Below are 16,790 nucleotides of genomic sequence, written 5' to 3' on the forward strand. Positions count from 1 at the left end.
AGCAAGGGCCTCCAGGCTATCTAATAACAATGCTCCCTCCTGCAACTTACTGTAATTTTCCGTGACAGCAGGTCTGCAAGTTCTGTGCTTTTTGCTGACCTCCTTTTTATCACTTCATCTTACTCATGCTCACATCACATTTTGCAAATCAGCCCTACAGGCAGGCTCTGCATGAGGAATCCCAGACAGCTTTACAAGGGGACATGGTGCAGAGATGCTCACCCACAACTCAGTGTCTCTGAGCAGGCTGAGTGCAACTCCAGGATCTTACAAAATCTTGTATGGCACAAACATACACACCTGTGGATATCTGGGTAAGTGGTCAAGCAGAGGTCTTGGAGGCTGCTCTCAGATGCAGGTGGATATATTGCACACACAATTTTCGCTTTAGCCCTCTAGATCCTTTTCTGACCTCTAATATAAATTCTTTTGTACTAATTCTCCAGATCATCCAGAATAAGGTTTGCTGAAAGTGAAGCATCTTGTTCTAAGGGTAATTGCTACAGATGACTGTGTACATCACAAATAGAAACATAGATACCAGTCAGTCAGGAAGCCTAGCCTCTCCAAAGGGCATGAGGGACACAGACAGGTGGAGGTTGGCATGTTTTCCATTAGGCTAAGCACAACAGATTGCTAAAGCAGACTGTAATTTTTTTCAAACTAAATGCTTCCAATGGAAACTCCTCTTGCCATCAGTGCTGAAATGCAGGTAGCCACAGAGCCCAGAGACATGCCACAAGCCAGCAGGCAACTGGAACCTCTCCTGTCCTCCAAGCATGCAGCCCCAGGGGCACCATGCAGGGGGGCAGCTGCTCCTCTGGAGCAGTAACATGGCAGGCAAGGCCTCTCCTCCTGTACCAGAGCAAGGAGCAGAACGGCCCAGGGGCAGCCCCCAGACCAGGGCGTCAGGCACCTTCACAGGGATGAGTTAGGCTCAGGAAGAAGAGAGGGGAAAAAGTTGTTTGCCTAGCACATACAAGCTGATCTATCATTCCTTGGCACCTGCTGATTCCAAGACTGTTGAGGGAGCAGAGGGTCCATATAAAGCTGAGAAATGGGTGCCTTAAGAAGATATGTTTTCCTGGTTAGCTTTCATGGCTATGGTAGGGAGAACATGGAAGAGACAAAGAGCAGAAGTGCAGTAAGCAGCAAGCTGGTAGACTAGAAATAGGAAGGTGGGAATATTGGGATGGAAACAAGCAGCTGTGAATACAAGGAGGCATGAACGACTGACAAAAATCATGACTGCAATTTAAGAAAAACAAAAACCTCAGTTACAAAGTGGAATACTTATAATTGGAAAAAAAGAAAATACCATTAGAAGTACACCACATCAGAAAAGGTTGTCAAACACCCATAATCCATTCCATTAAGCATTCTTAAGTCAAAGGTAATCATAAATCTTGGCTCATTAGTCTTATGAGGTAAAGATTCAGGATTTCCTGACCCACTTTCTGATATCAGTAATATGACATCAACAGTACTGCAGGATCACCTGCATCAGGGAGCAAACTTACAAAGTACAGCCACAGCACTCGTACAACATGAGCAAATAATTGTTCACAGTAGCTGGCAGCCAGCTTGGAAATGGGTTTATTTTTAGTCTACTAAGCTTTTCTTTTTCAAACAGCAAACTTCACTTAAATATGTATCTTCTTTTCTTCATGAAAATCTAATTCCCTTTCCTGAAGATAATAATGTCATCAGCTGAGCAAAAGACCTCTAACATTCAACATGTTTGAACATCAGCAACTGCCTACTGGTACTCTCCAGCCATTAGCAGAGCTGAGCTAGTGCCACTACTGTTGGGTAACTTAGTTACAAGAACACTGACTTCCTAAACCCTGCAGGAGAACAGGGCGACGCTGAGGCTGTCAGCACAACACTGCATTCTCTAAGAAAACTGCCTGTTACTTGGCAACTGGAAAAACAATCTCTTTCAATCAGCACACTTAGTCTGGTCCACATCTGCTGTTAAAACCTTAGAGGAAAAGCATTTGAGTCCTTTCAAATTGCTGATAATGAAATTACACAGACAAGAGATTAGATTGTTCATTTGGAAACCAGTTGAATTAATAGTGCGCACATTTTATTTATATCCTAAAGTTCTTGATCCAATAGTTTCATTTCCTCTGCTTCCATAGCATCTCTTGCTTTGCAGTTACGAAAAAGAAAATTAAAGAATTACTTGGAAAATTTATTTATTTAATTAAATTCAAAGTTCATAATACAACTGCTATAAAATATACCTATTTGCTTATGTGTTCAATAAGAGTCATGTGTGGGAGTAGGGTTAGGAGCACTGCTTGACAACCTTGTGTTCAAAGCTCATTCTGGACAGAGCATTGAGTTTCATCCTCAGTGGACTTTTTCTTAAAAACAGATAGGGGGTATTACTGTTTGTTCCTTGTGCTTTTTCTCCCCTTACACGTATGAAATGTTTACACGCACTGTCACAGGCTGCTCACTCCTTTTGCATGTTTAAGGTTTAAATCCCAGATGCGGTGGGAATTCTGCCTTTTAGGTGAAGTCCAGAAGTTGGCAAACACCCTTAATAAACTTGTAAACACGTCTCCAACTAAAAGGAATTGTCAGAGATTTCTAGCTCTTGGCCTACTTAGTGGCTCATCTGTAGATTCTTTGCCTGCTAGAATTTCTAATGCCAATCCCATTTTTAAACAGTTGCACAAAGTGGTCACTAGTAGTTTGAGACAAAGTAGATAATGATTCACACAGAGGTTATTACTTAGCTAGAAAACAACATTAAGTAAACAGCATTAAGAAAAAAAAAAAACATACCTTGGGCACAAGAACTTGGAATTTCCACTAGGAAAAAGAAGCCATTACCAAGAGTCTGTTTTGAGCTCCTCAGAGAGCAGCACAGGCATTACCCAGCTGGCCTATCCATGAACCTCCTGATATTTTTAGTATGCCAGGAAGTTAAAAAGTAATTTATACCTTAAAAATAACTATTGCTTCCTACATAGCCTCTTTTGGAGTGAAAGCTAGAGAAAACATTGATTACAAATATATGGCTTTTCCAGGACATGATTTAATGAAGCTACTTTCTTTTCCTATTGATCAACATTAAATACTTAATATTTTGTTAAATGACAAACTATAGCCCAGAGGAAATTAAACACTGAAATCTGCAGACACTCTGGGACAATATTTGTTTAACAGCTGCCGAACTCTGGAAGTAACAGCAAAGAGTATTATGTAAGAAAATCCAAACAGATAATATTCTGGTTAACATCACATTGAGGCTCTACTTGCCTAAAACATCAGTTGTTATAAAAAAAACAATGTTCAGCTGAGGATCCACAGTGCACAACTCTTTGTTCAGTCCAGAGATGTTACAACCTAGAAATGTTCAATACCTCAAATTCAGACAAATATATAATTGTCATTTTTTTTTAAAAGGAAACATATATGTGATACAACAGATTACTTGGTCTTACTTCAGCTTTGCAAAAAATACCGCTAGAATAATAGATTATACACTAGGTTGTTCCAGCCTTCAGAGTTAAAACTGAATTCATAAAAATAAAGCTGGAACTGTCAAAGTCTGTACATGCAGACCTGGACAAAGAGTTGACAAAAAAATAATGAACTAACTGGGCCTATATTTTTCAGCAGAATGTACCAGATCTCATGTCATGATTGTTTTACAATACTGAATGGAAAACAAACTGTTACTGTTTAACCTTAATAAATAAGAAACATTTTTACAAGCATTAACCCAGAAGAAACTAGGCAGCTTGCTGAAGAGGTATGTGTTTCCAGGGTTAACAGATATTTATAACCAAAATCTGAAGCTGGACAGTAGATTACCATAGCTTCAAGAAGGGGCCTCAAATTGTGCATTTGTTTGACTGTTCCCAGAGATACTTTAAAAATAACAGTAAAGAATTACCATTTCAAAAAGAGGCCATATAACTTCAATCAAATTACTAATGCTATTTATTCATTCCAGATAGATGACATTTCAGATTATCACCCAAACTATGAATAATTCAATGAAATCAGTGCAACATTCAAAAACTGGTTATTAAGTTTACAAGTGGCTTCAGAAGAATTGAAGAAAAAGTCTTGTAGGAAATCAATTAGGTAGAGGTGCACTTGGTAGAGGTATAGAATTTTCTGAATAAGAGCGTGTTAAGAAATACGACAGTTCAACATGCCTATAGAGAAGTGAAGGGTAGCTCCCTCACCTAGTTTACAATAAACTGGAAACTTGAAATCAAGAAACCTGATCATAAATGTATGATCCATGAGGACAATATGTGCTGAAGATCTCATCCTCTTCTGCTTAGAGCACAAAACAGTACCACTGACAAAAACAAAGAGCATATTCAATTAAATCACTTTTTGATCAACTTTGGAGGAATTACTGCTTATAGCAACATCATCTTCTTACCTCATCCATCAATTGATTTTACTAGGATTAAATACATCAGTTATATGCTGGTCTAGAGTGGCTGTTGTACAGAAAGACCTCTTCCTGTTGCATTTTTCTTTCCAACAAAAACATAGCTAAGGAGATCTGTTTGTTTAAAAACTCCATGACTCTCAATATTTGTCTCACTCTGGCTCCTTGAACCTTTTTTGCCATAGCATAAAAGACAATTTCTCCCCTTTGTGCTCTTCCCAGTGGACATCTTTTATCAGGACAGGAGCTATATCACCTGCGTCACATCTTCCACATGCACAGACACATACTGTGGTAGCCAGAGATGGGGCTAGAGAAATACAAGTTCCTGAGCCAGGCTTGGGAGACTGAGGTGGAACAGGGAGGGAAAAAGGAGTCTGTTCAGCAGTTTCTCCTTCTGTTATACCTGAGCACTTTAACTACAGACCTCAGTGCACAGGATGAGGACAGGAGATATGGGGCTGACCATTCACAGAGAAAAGGCCAGAAATAAAGATAATAAAATAAATACAGTGCTAGCTCCCAACATTGATCATTGAGGCTGAGCAACTAAGGAAAGTAAAAAAAACATTCTAAATAGAAGGATAGAGAATGTTTTTCTTATTGACCACAAAGGTCCTTTGGGTTGTCTCTGCATAGCAGAACAGGAAATAAGATTAGGGCCAGACTCCTGATTTCCCATTTACTCTCAATCTTCAAGAATATGGCAATAATCCTAATGCTCTAAAGACCAAAGCAGCAAGTACAAACTTGCAGACACTAGAGAAAAGAGAGGCCAATGGGCTAACCAAAGGCATCCCTTTTAATAAATAAACAAATAAATCTGTTAATAAAAGTGGGTTTATTAACGCATTCTCTTCCTCTGTCCTATTAGAGATTTCTATCCTTTAACTTACTGTCTCAGTAATGGAATTTGGCCATTCAGTGCTTAGCGGTGCTGCACCACTTTTTCCCAAGCTTCTGCCATGTTCCCCTTTCAAAGGTTGTTCTTCCCATAGTACCAGTAGGGTCGTCTGGAGGGATTTCTATTTACCCAGAAGTCCAAAAGTGTAGGATCTGATTTCCTGCAAAAACCTAAGGAGCTTTGACACATTTCATGGGAAGCCAAGTGCGTTTTCACTTTGTGCCTATTTGTTGGAAACAATTAAGCAATCTTCTAATTGCTAATTATAACCTTTTCCAAGTCCCATCCATTAATTTTTATTAGTTAAATGTTTTCCTTCTCTGTGCAACAGGACATGTATCTAACCTGGCCTAGTTGGAAGAACAGCATGATCACTGGTGGGTTAAAGCCGGCTCAGTCTTCTTGCAAGTCTTCACTATCCAGAGGAAAACAAAGTACTGAAGCTTTTCCCTTAGGTGGTGTAAGTTTTAAAGATAAACCTGTAGTGCTCATACAGAAGCTGGGCAAGTCAGTCACCTCCTCAGCACTTGCCCTTTTAATGCTTGCTGCCTCCTGTTTTGGCCAGATACTATAACCTTCCTTTAAACTAATTAGACAGACTAGTTCCCATAGCTAACCACTCCTGAAGGGAGCTTCTCTGGTCAGCCTATACTGTGAACCTTTTTTCATTCCAGCTTTCATCTTACATCCTCTGCAATTCTTAAACAAATTTTCTATTGGTCTTAGAGAAAGCAGTGAAATTCAGATTCCACCCTTTTTATCCACCAACCATTATCTCCGCCAGATCTGATATGGCCAGAAAGCTTTTCCCTTGCCTCTTATTTCTCTCACTAAAACCTTATTTTCACATGCTGAGGGTGCTCATCATTCCTATACTCATTCCTCCAAAGACCCATTTCCTTATTCCCATTTTTTCACACAATCTACTGGAAATTCTGTGCTGGTCTTTCAGTTACTTTATTCAGACCTTCCTCCTTCTGTCCAAACTAGTCTTTCCCTTGCTTTGATACACCATAGAAGTCTGGATATCAGTTCAAGGTCTGGAAAATCCTCAGTAAGAAAGGTTTGATACTATCCTTTGCTTTAGCAGCAAATTGCAGAAGCAGTCTCTCTGCTGGGTATACAACATGGATCTCTTCTTTTGAATGTACTTCTGAGCTTTCACATCCAAGCTACATCCTATTGACGATACTTTAAAACTACTTTGAAGGTCTAGCAATCTCTAACCCTTCAGCACTACACATAAGGTACAAGGATAAAGGCTGTCATCACCTCCCTTTTTTTTACTGTAATGTGTCTTCAGCTTGAAAAATTCCATCATGATCCACTACAGACATGTGGAAGTTTAATTTTCTGTAGCAAACTAAGCTATCCACCCATACTTCTCCAGGATGTCTCTTCTATCACACCTTTTTGCTTTCTAGATTCATCTCTAACTTACCTACCTTTTCCTCATTCTCTTTTACGGTTAGCTCCATCCTTCACTAGGTTCACGACTGCTGAAAATTGTGGTTTTCCTGTGCTGTCCCTGAGGTTGGGAGCAGGTACCTACAAGCATTCACAAAGCTGCTTAATAGCTGTCCTTCCAATCCCTCTCTACAATGCAGAAACTTAGGCCACTAGCATGATGAGACTGCTGACAGTTATTCTATCAGTATTACTTGGCTTCCTCATAATCCTTTTGATATGGTCCTGCTATCCTAGGTTTAAGGCACACGGCAAAGAGTAGGGAGAGTTTTCAAGTGGGGACCTCCTAGGCCTTCCAGTGAAAATATTATTTCATTCTCAAATATTTCAATTAAAAAAGCCCGATTATTCATCTTTTCAGCCCTTTATACACTTTTTTGTTTTACACAGATCAAAAGTCTGTAATATTATTCTGGCATTCCCTCAACTTTAGACAAAAGTGAGAACAAATGCAGTCCGGGCTCTGCCTATGGCTCTGGGATCATTCTTGAAAGCATTGCCACCTTTGAAATAGATACCACATATTTGATGGTATTTTCAGACCTTTGCTCCACTCAGTCACAACGCTGTCCTTGCTCACAGTGGTGGAGGACCAGCTGCAGCAGAGAGTTGTGGCCAGCTCAGTGCAGCCGCAGGGTACAGGATTCAGTACCATACCGCTGACAGGCAGCTCTCTTTGGAAGAGAGCTCACTCTCTCTGCTTACCCCCATAGTTTTCCTCCTTTGTGATTCACGGTTTGCACACAGCTGCAAAGGACATTAGCGGGAGAGATCCAGATGGAGAACTTTGCTTTGTTTTTGTGAGTTAAGTTTATTTAAGGTAATAATGTAGCCACTGATGAAGACAACCTCCCAGCCACTGTGGTGTCAGTGCTTCAGATGCAGTGAAAAGCTCACACTTGCAGTCACTGTGCTAGGAAAGGCAATTTGAATTTTCGATGCATTCTGGAAAAAGCACTGTGCACCAGCTAATGCATTTGCACATAGACACCCCAGACGGGTGGGTGTGTGTGTGTGTGTAATTTTACACTGGCTTTGCTCTTTGTGCTGGATGCCCCCCCCATTATCCATGGAATAACTGATGCAGACTGGCTCACAGCTGCATTTCATGTGGGTCCTGGTTTCTGATGTACATTATCCTGCTGTCCACACTTGGAAGCAGAGCAGAAAAACCTGCTCCCTGCCCACACAGAGATCTGGTTAATTTACTCCAGAACAGATCTTGGGTGTAAGTCAACACATATGCAGTGCACACAATTCAAAGGGACTTGAATGAGAAAGGGAATATGCAAAGATAATTAAACAAGTTTACCCCATTTTATTTAGATTCCTCTGCCTAATATTACAGCTTAAAGAACAGTTTCACAGGTAGTCTAATAGGAACAACTCAGTCCAAGACCTGATTTACAACATAAAATTTTTAACCCATTCTAATTAATTTCTCTATGAAACAGGATCTTTCTGAGCAGTGAAAATCTTGCTAAGCCCAGACTGTGACCAAAGAAGCAGTAGCTCTGTAAAAGGATAGCTGCAGGTGCAGTATATGTGGCCATTTGTAAGTCCCCGGTTTAAGCAAATTTACTTGGTGTATCTTGCATGCTGCTACTTTAAACCTCAAATTTCTCACATTGGCCTAACATGTTCCTACTTTCTTTAGGATAAATATTTTCAGTGAACCACATTCAGCTCCAATTTATGGTACCAGAAATCCCATTTGTTTACATATGATATTTTTTCCACAGTTTTCAGGCTCACATGCACATGGCAAAGTCCACACAAGGTTGCCTGCACAAAATTGTGACGCATTCCCACTCCTGCTAAGTATTTCTAGCAGCATGTCAATCTAACTTCAGCTACTGAGGTGTTTGCTTTTCATACGTTCTTCTTTCTTTTTTTATACATCTTAAGATGTAAAAATGAAGTGCTTAGAAGATCTTAAATAAATATAAACTCCCACGTTATTACAGGCCAGGCACACAACCCCCAAACCCCCCCCAGTATTCCCTAGGATCACAGAACAGGTTGGGTTGGAAGGGGCCTTTAAAGACTATCTAGTTTTTAAAGTTTAAAGACTATCTAGTCCAACCCTCCTGCAGTGAACAGGAACATCTGCAACTAGACCAGGTTGCTCAGAGCTCTGTCTAGACTGACCTTGGGTGTTTCCAGGGATAAGACATCTTCTACCTTTCTGGGCAACTAATGCCAGTGTTTCACCACCCTCACTGTAAAATTTTCTTCCTTATATCTAGTTTAAATCTACATTCTTTTAGTTCAAAGCCATTACCCCGTGTCCTATCGCAATTTGGATCTCAATTAGCACAAGAGAGAAGCAATTTATTCATCCTGCACTGTATGCCTAGGACTGGAATAGGCTTTGGTACCTTTGGTTTCCGTTTCAAAAAAGTGAAGATAAACAACTTCAACACCTACAATTCAAAAGAAAAGCGAGCAGGGATGTACACAGCACACAGTGAACTCTTTTTGGAGAACAGGTGCTGCTTATCCTATGGAAAATCTTCATCTCCTGTGTAGCACAAGCTGAAAAATAATGACTGGAACCCAGGAAGCCATTTTAATTGAACTGAAGAAGTTTTGAGGTTTTTTTTTTTTGTTATGATCTGGGAGACACTAGTGTCAGTTATGCACTAGAAGTGTTCAGTGATCCAAACTGCAGTATTTTCGGAGTACTAGTGTGACCTCAGCACTTCTCCAATGACAGGTTTCCAACTGTGCTGTATAAAATCTGTCTGAAATTCATTTCAGGAATACCATGGCTTACAGAGGCTTGTGAAGGAGGATGGGAAACAGGATGAAAACAGGGCCTTCAACTGGGGTTATCCAGGGCCCTGTGAAGCTAAGGCTTGAGTATTTCCTTCGGTAGAGTCCACCAGTTCTGAGCAACCTCTTCCAAAATCTGGCCCTTCCTATGGCAAAGAATATTCTTCTGATATCCAGACAGAATTTCCTATGAAGCAACTTGTGCCCATTGCCTCTTGTCCTGCCTGAACACAAATGACATCCATGAAAAGGGTGTCTCCTGTCTTCTCTGACTACCTTTGAAGTGTTGGGAGGCTATGGTCAGATCTCTTAGATCTCCCTAAGCCACCTTTTCCCCAGGCTGGAAAAACCCATTTCCCTCAACTTTTCTTCATATGTCAAATCTTTCAAGCTCTGACCACCTTGGTGGCCCTCCAATGGACCCTCTCCAAATCTTCCAGAGTCTGTGGGACAAGAACTGGACAAAAGTGCCAAGAAGAGTAGAATAAACACACCCCTTAACCTGCTGGGAGCAGAGAGGTAGAAGAGAGGCATCACTGCACTTGCTAGGGTCTCTCAAAGGTAAGAGGACTTTATTGTGACTTCAAGTTGTTAGGTTTTTTGGGGTGTTGTTTTTTATTTATTTAAACCACAATGGCCCTGCTGTTTCGGGCTTCTCTCCCAGAAACAGTGCATACAGCAGCTCTTGGCTAACTCAGCATTTCTGCACCACATTAGTTATTACTCCTACATGCCCAAAAATCTCAGTAGCAACACAAAATGAATGCAAAACAGTAGTTAACGCTTCAGCACAATTTGAACTTGAGGAAAAAAGATTACCTCCCTTTTTAAGTGGAATGGATGCTTATGTTCTCACAGTACTGCTGGAGACTTTGTGCTCATGGGGGGGGGGGGGGGGGGGGGGGGGGTACCAGGAGAGGAGTGCACCTATTCGGACAACTGTTCCCATCCACCTGCCCTGCCACTGAAAGATAAAACTGTGGGTTTCAGTGTTACTTGGTTACTTCCATTGAAAGGAGCTGGGTTTGCTCAGTAGCTACTGAGTACATTCCTCAGATTCTTTTCTTCTGTGCTTTGTAAGTCAGGATTGGAAGTCACTGCTGAAAGCACAGGAAGTTAAAAATCACCTTTTTCAGCCTCCTGTCACCTCAGGGTACTTCTGTGGTAAAGTGACCCAGGCTTGAACAATGGCACAGCTTTTATAGCCCCATCACAAAACAATTTACAAAATAATGAATTACTGCATTTACCCTATCCCCAGCTGGCACCGCTGAGTTTTTAACTAGCCATGCCCATTCACAGGAGCACAAGTTGTGCCCCTGGTAATAAGAGAGCCCAGCTGTCATAGGGGCCAAGTGCTCCTCTGGTGCTCAGTGAAAGCATGTGGTTTAAAAAAAAACAGCATGGTGCATCTTACCCACTGAAATTAAACAAAGGTTTTCCATTGACTTTAAAGGGAGAAGGGTTCAGAAATACATTTTCAACACTCACCTCCCTACTTAGAACATTAATTAAACCTGCCAGGGGAATTTAAAATTCAAATCTGGGCAGCCAGGACACAACTTTGCCCTGCACTGATTCAGTGTAAAATCTCAGATGATTAAAATGTTTCACAGCGATTGTGACCCACATGAAAAACATTTTAAAGTATTTGCCCTATATTAAATATTTAACCATACTGGAAATGAAAAATAGTTAAATCGTTTACATGCAAATTCTATAAGAGAATAAATCCTATTTAGGGCCAGTTGCTCCCATAGTATGTGGGGCAACATGCCGGTCACCACCTGTGATTCAATCCCTGCCTCAAGTGCAACAGGTTGAGTTCAGGCAGCACCTCAGTAACATCCGAAGTCACAGGAAAAAGCCACCCTCCACTGCTTGCTGGAAACCAACTTTGGTCTGTACAGTTTCAAACTCACATTTCAGAAGCCTATAACAGAGGAAGAGGGCCCCAAGTGTTATATGTGAAAAGTCAACTATCAAACAACAAGGCACCAACTTTCATATCAGGTGAAGGACCACGGGGCAGACTAGGCTCCAAGAGAAGACAATGTTAAACTAGGTCAGGAAACAGAAGGCAGGATTCCTCCTGCCTCCTCTCGAGTCAGGCACCATCCTCCCAGAGCTTTCCAAGCTGAGGTAGCCATTTCATTTTATGGCCTGCAACATATAGTTTTTTCCTCTCCAGTTTTATTTCCAACTACATATTTTTGTAGGACTTCTGCCCTTACCTATATAAATACTGGCTTTAATTATCCTAGTGAATAAGTGCTTCTGATTTTCTCGTAGCTACTTAAAAAAACAAACCTAAAAAGGAAAAAATCCAGAAAACTCTATTTTTGCATTCATTTAAAGGTATTCAGTTCAAAATTAGATGAAAGTGTTTGAGTTTTTTCAAAGCAAGTTTTTAACCAGAAAGTCACAAGAAATTATGAGAGCACTGCTAAAGGTCAGCACGCTATAACTGAATTCCACCCTGTTAAATTACTGCTATATTATGCTTCCAAGAAAATCTCTATTCAACATCTGTTTTCTTTACAGGAGATCATTAGGAACAGACAGGCCGAGTCATAGCCTCATTCTGCACTTACCTCAGAATTTGAAAGGACAAATCTGTCCTTCCCTATACAGAGGACTAGATTAAAACATGGCCTTGTTGGACTTGTCCACTACTTTGATGTTTTCAAGTTCCTTTGGAGTCAGACATTACCCAAAAATCAGTATTAACGAGGAAAACAGGAAGGCAGGCTGGAGACAAGCCGGCTCTGCTTCTCGTCATTTACACTTGCTGCCGTTCAGGCTAATTTTTTATCAAGTCAGAGCAGATTTCTCTCTATGACATAGTTGGCAAAAAGCTTCCCCAAAAAATCAGTGGCTGACGGTCAAATTAGGAATCAGTGTGGATCCCAACATCCTGCTACTTCTGATGAGGTCAAACCCAGCAACAGACCTGAACACATGCACATTGCAAAGAGCTCCGTTCGCAATTAAAGTTAAGGAAAACAACTGTTATTCTCCAGCATGTGCTAAAACAAGTGTTTTCCAGCACCATTGTTTTGTTTTTTTGTGAGATAAACACACAAAATATGGAGACATCTGGATATTTCAAGATCAGTATGGTTATGGATACAAATGTCATAGCAAAGCAGTGGCCAGCTCTGCAGAACGATGGGCCTCTTAGGGCGCAATATGAAACAACTGGACCAGAAGCTTCACACGTTTCTCCCACCACTGCTGTCACTTCCATCTTCCTCCTGCTCTTCCTCTCACCATTTTTATCCCTCTTCCTAATCCTGACACATATGCAAGGCAAAGACTAAGAGGAAAATGGGATCTTATGTCTGGGGTGAAAGTTGTGAAACTGTTCAACTGGGTTGTCATTACCCTCGTGTTTGATGCCACAGAGAAGCGTTTTCACAAACCAAATCCCAGGGCTTATAGGAAACAAGGGATAAAATGAGCGTGAGTGTGCCTGGAGCAACAAAGTGCTTGCAAATTTGGGGAAACACCCTACCTGTGTTTTACTGTACCTCCAGATGCTCTTCCATCCCAGACCCAAGAAAGCAGCACCCATCATAGGAGCCTGGCCAACAAGCTGTGGAGACACTGACTCAAATAATCTGGTTTTAAAGACTGATGAAATTACATAATGCAATAAAGATAAAAACAAAAAAGGGATATCCAAACAGATCATCATGGCCATCCAAAGTGCAACACTGCTTTTTTTTGTTGAACAGTTTTCAAAAGACCATGTTGATTGTTTCTCTTATCCTTTGCACATCATGAACATCATGTTGCTACAAAGAAGATAATTTTAAAATGGAAGTTCAACTGGAGGCTAAGTATAGGAAAAAGTTAAGCTTACTGTGAGATTTTTGTAATGGCTTATTTTGCCTTTGAGTTATTTGTGACCTTGAAAAAGATCTCTATACCTCAGTTTACCCACTCGCAGGATGTTTTCTTAACCCCGCCAATGGGTATATAGTTTATACCCAATAATGTTTTTTGTGATACTGACCAGTGTAGTTGAACTATTGACACTTTGAACTCACATCATTGACCCTACAGTGTTCAGGAAAGAGAAAAAAAAAATACGGTAAAGAATTGAGGTAGCATGGAATAGAGGGGGAACGGGTAGACTATGAGAAAACTGGTACAGCTTCATTTGACAAATGAGGGAGAGGATACAAAGCAGAACTCAGGAAAGAGCAGGGAGGATAAGGGAAGAAGAAAGATTTATGAAATGGTGCTTCAAAGACCAGTGAGATAAAGGGTTACCCACAAATGCACATGCCCATAAGGATGGATCTTGGTTTATATTTTTCAGTGACAGGGATTGTCCAAAATTGAAAGAGCGGAGTCTGCAAACTCAGCTACAGCTCCCCTATTTCGTTAAGCAGCTGCTAAATGAGAGATCATTCTACCCAAAGGTGACTGCAGTTTTCACACTGCACACATTGACTGGATGTAAAACAGCCTTTCCAAGGGCCTGAAACTTCCTATTAAATTTACATTGTTTTGTATGATACCTTGCTTTGTTTCTTCCTAGAGTGGAAAAGACAGTTCAACCACCTCCTCCTAAATAGAACTAACATTTTCAATAAACTAAATGCAAAAAAGTGATACCATTTCAATATTTCTTCCAGGCAAAAACACAAGTCAGATGTCACATTATGAGGCTTTAAATGTAAGTGCCACCCTTGTTTCTCTCCTATAGCTGTTTCTAATCTAAATTATGAGGTTGTTTGCAGTAACAGATCTCAAACAGAGCATAAGGCAAACTAAAGACATAAGCTTTAGATTTTGACTTTTAAAAGTGTGGACAAGACACAGTGGCACAATAGTATACAGAAACAAGGACTTTCAGCAGCAAATAAGCACGAGGGTCCCTGGGATGGAACAGTCAAACCTCACATTTGCTGGCAGGCCCCTTAACTCAAATCCTGTGTCAGCAATAAGCTATTGACATTGCACTGACCATAGAAGCTCCTTCTGAAGGGAGCATTGACATATTTGGGCAGATTGCTAACAGACAAGTGTTTGCAGTATCAGTAGCAAAAGCAAAGCTTTAATGAGCAGAAAGCTTGACCCATCCTTTGGTCCCTTTGAGGCAGAGCTGAAGCAGGTTGGGAAGGCAGGATGCAGTAGCACACTGTTAGACCTGTTGTTTGAAGAAAGCTAAGTGTAATGCCATTGAAAGGACCTCACTTCTTTCATATTATGGTAGAGAAGTTGAAATTCATGACCTTTGAAGAGAAATCCATCTGGAGACTTGTTATTTTCACAGAGATGAAACAATTACAAGTAATCGCCTTTTCCTTTATCCCTCAAGGAAGTTTCAAGCTTAGTTAACAACATCAGTTATTTCTATAGCAACAGACAGATATAAACATAGGATTATAACATTCAACAAGGGATCAAGAAAAGGAAGAAACAGGACTTGAAGAGAGAAATGCCTGGAAAAGCTGCAAAAAATGCAGAAAGTTACTAATTTTCTTAAAATGCATATTTCTTCTTGCTCCTTGCAAGACTCCTACAAACATCGTACCTTTCCGGCAAGACTTTCATTTCAAAGGACAAAAAAGACAGAGAACTGTAGATTATTTTTTGCTGCAGGCATAATGGAGTCAATCAAATAGTTGGGATGGCTAACACTTGGGACAGGGTATGATGGGGTACCTTGCCTGGGGTGCTTCACAGCTCACAATTTACACTGTGAAGCATGTACTTTTATTCTACAAATTTTGCTAGAGAGATGGGATTTCAAGTACATATGTACAAGTGAATTTAAAATTCCCACATACACTTGCATATGCTAAATGGTGATTGATAAGCAGGTAATTCTGGTGTTGTCAAACAAAACCTGATGTCTGGGGGAAAGCACAGATGATACCTTTTAAAGTGAGCCAAATAACTATTCCTTTTCATCCACAGAGCCATTTGCACCACTCCCAAATGTGATCAAGCTCTACTAACACAACATCAGCAAATCCTTTGCTGCTTGTCCCAGTGAAATCACTGCGAGAAGCAGCACACAGCGCTGAACTGAGCCCTATATAAAATGTAGGTATTTCATCTCCCTTTTTTAACTTCCACTTTCACTGTCAGGATCAGCCAACCCCTTTTGGCAGGAGGAACCAAGTGCACAGCTGACCAAGAGAGTGCCCAAGGGCTCATCTCCCACCACAGCTTGGCCAGGAAACACGCCAAAGCCATTTCAGGAGAGCTAACCCCAGCCCCAGCAGCAGAGTATGTATGGCAGCCCGAGTCAAACACACAGGGCCAGGGCTCAGTTGCTGCTCAGGCAGATTCGTTTCAAGCTGGTCTGGGTGTGTCTGCAGGAGCTGCAGTTACTCCTTCGGATTGCCCTGCAGCAGCCATTTCCCAGGAACATCTGTCTCCTTGGGTAGCAGCCAAAGGAGGAAAAGTTGCTTTGGTGGTGGCTTTCTTTAATCACCACCCTCACTTACCCCAGACACATGCTTCTACAGGAGAGAGAAAGTAAGAAAGCAAAAGCCCAGCCTTTGCAGAGACTAGCAACAGGTCTGAGGCATGAGCCAATTAGCAAAAGGATCTGACACAAGGCAGGTGCGTGGGAAGCTCCCTGCAAATGAAACACAAGCCAGGCCATAAAGAAATCTTTGGGTCCTCATAGTTAATCCATACTGAGATAGTTAGGGTCATTCATCCTGGGCCATAAGCAATGAGGTCAGGAAAAGTATTCATTTGTAGAGATAGGAAGGAGGAGAGGCACAGCCCACTGAAGAGCAATGCAAGAGCACCCGCTGCTGGGCAGAGGTCTGACCCTACCACCAGACAGTTTGTCAGGAAGCCAATAACAATGATAGCAATGAAATAATTGGGTAATATTGCCTAGCATTAGAAGTGAAAGGAAGAACCATTAAGTATCTTCTGAAGCTTAAAGTAACTATTTACTTTCAAAGCAGAGTAGGATTGAAAGCAGCACATAGTGCAGACAGGCCTAGAGGCAGGAAGTTTTTTGCATCCTTCAGCACCTTTTGCCAAGAGAGATGCTGTGCTTCATTATTCACTGGTAATATCTCAGGCCCCGGAGCACCTTTTTGCTTTTAAAAAGCCCCAGTGGAAGTTCTCCTTTTGCTGTCCAGGTACAAAATTTGCCTTTTGGAAGTCAGGTGCGAAAGCCCTGTGCAATCTCACCAATAAGTCACCTGCTGATGCAGT

At 41.1% G+C, this 16,790-nt stretch overlaps 1 long non-coding RNA gene across 2 annotated transcripts in view; it reads right to left on the reverse strand.

The window, feature by feature from the left end:
- Positions 1-1,894: 1,894 nt before the first annotated feature.
- LOC134175098 (uncharacterized) overlaps positions 1,895-16,790 on the reverse strand; it is a 39,795-nt gene continuing 24,899 nt past the window's right edge. For both annotated transcript variants that reach the window (XR_009968895.1, XR_009968894.1), the window contains 2 exons: positions 13,102-13,182; positions 1,895-2,156 (listed from right to left, as the gene is read on the reverse strand). This is a non-coding gene — a long non-coding RNA (uncharacterized LOC134175098). The remainder of the gene's footprint in view (positions 2,157-13,101; positions 13,183-16,790) is intronic.

Source organism: Pezoporus occidentalis, unplaced genomic scaffold (genome assembly GCF_034315485.1).
Source record: "Pezoporus occidentalis ecotype Australia unplaced genomic scaffold, CSIRO_AGI_Poc_V1 ctg66, whole genome shotgun sequence".
Taxonomy (NCBI): Eukaryota; Metazoa; Chordata; class Aves; order Psittaciformes; family Psittacidae; genus Pezoporus; species Pezoporus occidentalis.